General features: G+C 42.8%; 1 long non-coding RNA gene across 1 annotated transcript; it reads right to left on the minus strand.

Moving 5' to 3' along the window:
• Positions 1 to 2,779: 2,779 nt before the first annotated feature.
• Positions 2,780 to 6,452, minus strand: LOC132572486 (uncharacterized). Its single transcript, XR_009555436.1, has 3 exons — positions 6,205 to 6,452; positions 5,011 to 5,123; positions 2,780 to 4,476 (listed from the first exon to the last, which is right to left on the minus strand). It is a non-coding gene; the product is annotated as an uncharacterized LOC132572486 (long non-coding RNA).
• Between the last annotated feature and the right edge of the window lie 306 nt (positions 6,453 to 6,758).

A 6,758-nucleotide genomic window follows, 5' to 3' on the forward strand; every position in this document is an offset into this window, starting at 1 on the left:
AAGGAATGGGAACTAGGTGATGTGCAATTACTGCCATCAGACTTACTTTATTCATAATTCTTCCTCTTCCTCCATCTTTACATGGGACTAACTCCTTTCTGTCCTTCCCCTCCCTGAACTCCACCTTTCTCAGGGTCTACCCTTGAATTCCCAGAAATTCCCAGCCCAGATTTGGCAACCCTATTAGAAATTAATCAATATATTCTTAACCACAATTTTTTTTTGCTATACCGTAATGTTCCAATATATTCCAAAACTATAGTTCAGTGCAGTAACTCTATGGTTATCAACCTTCAGGTGGGGCCTGTGGATATCCTGGAATTACAACTGATATCCAGACTACACAGATCAGTTGCACCCACAGATCTCAAGGAGTTTCCCAACTTGGAGCTGACAACTCTACTTAAGACACAACATCTTTCCTGAGCCCATTAGGGGAGGGCGGGTGTGAGGAACTCAGTCAGAGGCTTTACTCAGGAGGGTGACCACTTTAAATTTCTCCCCAGTCACCTTCCCTCAGTCCCTCAGTAACACTCCCAGAAATCCTATCAGAACTATTAATAATTGGCACCAGATGGTTTTAAAGTTAAAAAACCACAAAATATTTATTAGGTAACAAAAGGCAAGGGGGGGGGATGAAATAATATTGATTATGACAGTTCAATATGCAGGAGGCAAATCAGTCGGCAGCAGGTTGGCAGAATAAAACTATTACAGAGAGTAGAGACTGTTTCAGACTGAGGTAAAAATATAACAATTTTGGCAGAAGATCCTTAAAATAAACAATAAACCAGGCAGGTTTTAGAGTCACACTAGACTCTATTTCATATAGGCTGTCTGTGCCTTCTGGGCACTCAGAATGCTGTTTCTTTAGATGTTTTCCCCTAACTTAAGCAGTGCCAAATCATATAAATAACAAACTTCAATCACTCTTCCACACACACACACTCTGGCTGATTTCGCACTGACCTTTTACTGGCGTGACCACCCTCCTCACGCCGGCGGATCTGCAGGGATTTCTCACCAGAAGCGCCGGCGCAGCCAAAAGAGCCGGCAACTTCCGTCGCGAAACCAGCTCAAACGGAAACCGCCAAGAAGCAGGAAAACGTTTGAGCGGGTTTCGCGACGGAAGTAGCCGGCTCTTTTGGCTGCGCCGGCGCTTCTGGTGCGAAATCCCTGCAGATCCGCCGGCGTGAGGAGGGTGGTCGCGCCAGTAAAAGGTCAGTGCGAAAACGCCCATAGAGAACTCCTGACTGGTGTCAGTATTCTCCCTCACAGACCCTTTCACATTAGCTATCTTCCAGGACTTGCACCCCTCAATTCCGATGCGTCTCAGCCCCACAGCTAGTCCTCTTGTCTGAGTCTTGGGCAACCCTGCTGACCACCAGAATCCAGTTCTCCCCTCAGTGTGTATTTGTGTGATCTGGTTTGTACTGGCAGATTGCTTGATCCGCTGGCAAAATCTCCCTCTGAGAGTTCCAAACTGCTTGAAAACTCCCTCTTCCAGACAGAGTCCACTCAGCTCTGTCTCCCACAAGGAGCTCAGCCTCTCTGACCGCTCTCAGCCCCTCGTCCAGTTGGTTTTACAACTGCCCAGCCTAAGCCCACTGTCTTCACTTCAGACTGGTATACTGAAGACTTCACTCGAAGACCCCATGGCTCAGACTAAAAATCCTGAGGTGGTTTTCTGCTGAGCAAACCTCCAAAGGATTCTTTTCCGTTGCTTGGGCAATGTTTCAGCCAATCACTGCAAGCCTGTTTCTAAGCTACTCAGGCTGAGTCCGTCACAGCGGGATATAAATTTGATAAAATAAATAAATAAATATATAGGTGAGGTTTCCAGGCAAGGAAAGATGGTATATCTGTTCCAAGAGATTTGATCTGTTTGGGCTCATTTTTGTCTGTCACAAAGTCGCATACCACATTTTATGCTTGTGATGATAAATATTCTTTTTCAGATTGTTTCAGGATTTAAATTTTTAAAATCGGCAGGTCAGATACCTGCTCATTTTGGTTCAGTTTACTGCTAACCTCTCATAAGTTCATGTTGGAAACAAGCCCTTTGTCTTTCTGGTGCCAGAAAAAAAATTAAAATGATTTATTTGGAGGTTCTAGTAGGGGAGAGCAACTATCATATACCATTGACTGAAGAACAGCACACTCCTTCTGTCTGGTTTGGTCACCCTCTTCCACCAAGCATGCAAGTTTGGCAGAGATGCACATGGAGTGGGCAAGGAAGGGAGAGGACACCTACCTAGCCAGCCAGGTCAGCTATATCAACTCTAGTGATCAATGGGGTGACAGATTGTCATGATCAGATTGCCTTCACATCCTGTACAGTTTACAGATTTGTTTATATAAAGACTTCCATTCCTTAGAAGTGGTCTAGCCTAAATTCCTTAGAAGATTTAGTATTCCTTGTTGCATACCAAATTCAATTCTTAGAACAGAATCAGGGTGGTGTCACTTGAAGTCTTCAGTTGTGTTCCCTCTAAGCTGAGTTAGTCTGAGTTCAGTTTTTTAGCCTCCAGCTCACACATTTTTGTCTTAGCTCAGGAAAAATGGCCTCAGAACAAATTTATTCAGTAGCTCACAACATTAATGTCTGTCAAATGATTTTCAGAGGGGGGGGGAGGAACCCTCTAACAACAGCTGTTGTTATTATTGTTACTAAAATGCCCAGCTGCTGATTTATAATACTAAACTTAATAAAATGTTATGTAGATTCCTTTTGGTCAGTGTGTTACCAGGTCCCAGGTCTACCAAGTAAAAGGCAAACTTATAGAAAAAAATATATAAACTTTATTTACAAGATAAAGGGGAAGGGGAAACACAAAATGGGATGATAAAAACTAATAAAACATACTGTGCACAAAGGAACACTTAGACAAAACCTCAAGGCAATTTGCCTATCTCCCTACACTGGACTGTGTAGTAGTTGGCTAATTCCTTAGTCTAATACTCACTGATGCTTTTCTGCTGCCAGGCCCACAACACTAGAGAGACATCTTCCAAAGTCCGTCCTCATTCACCTGGTTGTGCTGTTACCTTCTAGATCTCCTGGAGAAGACTCCTGGCTTGGAAAAGTGGAAGCTCCTCCTTTTGTGGGCACCTAGCCTGATTTTATCCAGGCTGGCTGACTGGTCAGTCAATCACTGACAAGATCTAATTTAAAAGCTGTCATCTAGCCTTGACTCTAGATGGTAGCCTGTCAAGGCTAGATCTAAACAATCTATGTCATTTGTGGGCTGACTTCACAGGTGTATCCAGTTAGTCTCCACCTGGGACTACTTAAGTGCCTATTAGCTTTGACATACTATTGGTGCAAATCCTGAAACACTTATAAACATACAGACATTGCGTACACTAACACTTAGGTGTCTCTCAGTTTCTTGACACACCCCCTCTTAAAAAGCTTGATCTATAGCCCTCAGGCTATGATCATAGCAACTTTAAGACATAAAAATACAAACATATAACATTGCTATACATAACTGGACACTACATAACATTTAAAAACAAACATGCACCCACTAAGGTGTCCAAAACATACAGACACAATGAAAATTTAACATGAGGTGTTAAACAAATACATACCCACATACAATGTCACAAAATACTATTTCTTCATGCCCTATGGCTTAGAACGAGTTACCACTTGATTAAACCTCACAGATGTCTTTACTGGTGACTCAGTAGCTTTTACTCTATAAGCCGCCCTGAGCCCGCTTTGGTGGGGTAGGTCGGGATATAAATCGAACAAATAATAAATAAGCCTTGGAATTAAGGACTCTTCCTGCCTCTGATTGACTACATTCTTTAACCACACCCTCACATTGTGAAATCATGTTAAACAATGACTCATGAGGAGATTTCTGTTTTCTCTCCCTCTGGAACATTACTTCTGCTGTGCTGTCCATGGCCCATACCTCTGGTAACTCCACCCTTCTGGTTCTATCTGGGGGTTCCTGAACATGTGATCGATCCTGTTCTGTCCTTGAGCATACAACTTTATACAATAGGTCTGCCCCAATCACAAAATCATATTCAGATTTTTCATGGGCTAACATTATCTGTTCCCCTTCGTAATCTCTAAACTTTACATGGACTTTCACAATAGGTATCAATTTAGAGGAACACTCATAAGGGTCCACACACATTAGACCTTCATAATGGAGGTTCTTGCCCTCTAAAAGAGTCTTTCTGATGGAACTTAAATCTGCTCCCGTATCTTTTGTGCACATGGCAGTCATTTCTTAGTTGATAATGACTGGTTCCAACTGGAGTTTGTCCACCCATTGCTGTTGTTCCTTGGAGATGAACTGATTTGCATCTAGTATCTCCAACCTGTTCATGGCAAAGGCAGTTCCAGCCCTCATTGCTGATGTTTCTCCATCTCTGCAAGCAGCCGGTTCCTGGAACGCCTTGGATCTTGCTCCCAACAACTCTGGATGACGCACCACCTTCTGGAAACAACTAACAGGCTCTGTTATTTCAGCTGTAGGGGTAACAACATTGTAGCCCTCTCTCCCATAGTTCTCACAGTTGACAAAATAACTATTGCTGTTGTGGCTACTCCTCCCAATCAGCTGTACTTTAGCCCTGCTAGAGTCCCGTTGCAGCCATGCCTTGCATGCCTTCTTAGCATGCCCAGTTTGACAACAGACAACCCCCCCCCCCCCCAATTTTATTGCTGCTTTTATCATTGTTATTAATTAAGCCTTTCATCCCACCTGGATGAAACTCTTCTAGGTTCCTCCCAACTGCTCTTACTGCCCTGGAGCTTCTTTCTGGGAAGTGGCTATTTACATGCCTTTCTCCTGCTGTCCTTGCAGGGAGTAGTTGACCTGGCCTTGTACCTTTGCTGGCTGCTAGCTGCTCAGCAAATGCTGCCATGTCCATTAGGCTCTTTGGATTTCTGGCCTGGAGCAATTCATTCACCTCCTGAGAGACGGTTGAAAGAAATTGCTCTTTAACAATCAAGTTACATAAGTCCTGTAAAGTTTTTACCTCTGCAGCCTGTATCCACTGGTCAGCAGTCCTCATTTATCTTGCCATATAAGCAGTCAAGGTCTCCACTACCTCTGGTGCTGCATTCCTGAACTTGAAACGTAACTGATTCTCTGTACAAGCAAAACGTTGGAGTGTCAGCTGTTTAAACTTAGCATAGTCTTTAACCTCATTAAGAGATAACTCCTGCAAGACTTCTGCCAATTTCCTCGTAGCATGAGATCACAAAATTTGCACATAGCTTTCTTCCGGCACATCATAGCTTTGGCAGGTTGTCTCAGACAATGTTAGATATGTGGACATGTGGTACACAGGAAACTTTTTTCTGTCCCATTTTTCAGCATTCTTATTTTCTGCCTGTGCCTTTAAAAAGTCCATAGTGGTCTGTTGGCACTTTAAAAATCCCTGCAGCATTGCTTTCCAATCTGCATATTCATCACCTGTGTCAGTTCCACTAGAAATGTTTAAGACATTCTATTCCTCACAATCTGGACCAAGTCCACTTCTTGTGCACACAGTTTCTTCAGCCTGACAAGCGTCAGTTTCTATTTCAGCATTCCTGCTTAGAAGCAGCCTTTCCTGTTGACTATCTAGTCTCTGCATGACTACTACTAAAAAATAACAAACCAGAGTTAACCTTTGTTTCTGCACACTGAAAAAATAAATAAAAAGAAAATTTTACTCCTGAGTAGACTGGACCAAAATTGTTTCCAATTAATAAAAAATTGTTTTCATAACACTGGACCGATTATCCCACCTCTGCCACCATGTCAAACGATTTTCAAAGGGGGGGGGGAGGAACCCTCTAACAGCAGCTGTTATTATTATTGTTACTAAAATGCCCAGCTGCTGATTTATAATAATAAACTTAATAAAATGTTACGTAGGTTCCTTTTGGTCAGTGTGTTACCAGATCCCAGGTCTACCAAGTAAAAGGCAAACTTATAGAAAAATATATAAACTTTATTTACAAGATAAAAGGGAAGGGGAAACACAAAATGGGATGATAAAAACCAATAAAACAAACATACTGTGCACAAAGGAACACTTAGGCAAATTGCCTTGAGGTTTCGTTTATCTCCCTACACTGGACTGTGTTGTAGTTGGCTAATTCCTTAGTCTCTCATTAATGCTTTTCTGCTGTCAGGCCCACAACACCGGAGAGACGTCTTCCAAAATCCCGTCCTCATTCACCTGGTTTTGCTGTTACCGTCTCCTAGATCTCCTGGAGAAGACTCCTGGCTTCTGGCTTGGAAAAGTAGAAGCTCCTCCGTTTGTGGGCACCTAGCCTGATTTTATCCAGGCTGGCTGACTGGTCAGCCAATCGCTGACAAGATTTAATTTAAAAGCTGTCATCTAGCTTTGACTCTAGAAGCTAACCTGTCAAGGCTAGATCTAAACAATCTATGTCAGGGGTGGCCAATGATAGCTCTCCAGATGTTTTTTGCCTTCAATTCCCATCAGCCCCAGCCATTGGCCATGCTGGCTGGAGCTGATGGGAGTTGTAGGCAAAAAACATCTGGAGAGCTACCATTGGCCATCCCTGATCTATGTCATTTGTGGGCTGACTTCACAGGTGTATCCAGTTAGTTTCCACCTGGAACGACTTAAGTGCCTATTAGCTTTGGCATACTAGTGGTGCAAATCCTGAAACATTTATAAACATACAGACATTACGTACACAAACACTTAGGTATCTCTCAGTTTCTTGACAATGTCAATAGCTCATGAAGTAGAATTTTTGCTCA

The sequence above is a fragment of the Heteronotia binoei genome, chromosome 5 (assembly GCF_032191835.1).
Source record: "Heteronotia binoei isolate CCM8104 ecotype False Entrance Well chromosome 5, APGP_CSIRO_Hbin_v1, whole genome shotgun sequence".
NCBI lineage: Eukaryota > Metazoa > Chordata > Lepidosauria > Squamata > Gekkonidae > Heteronotia > Heteronotia binoei.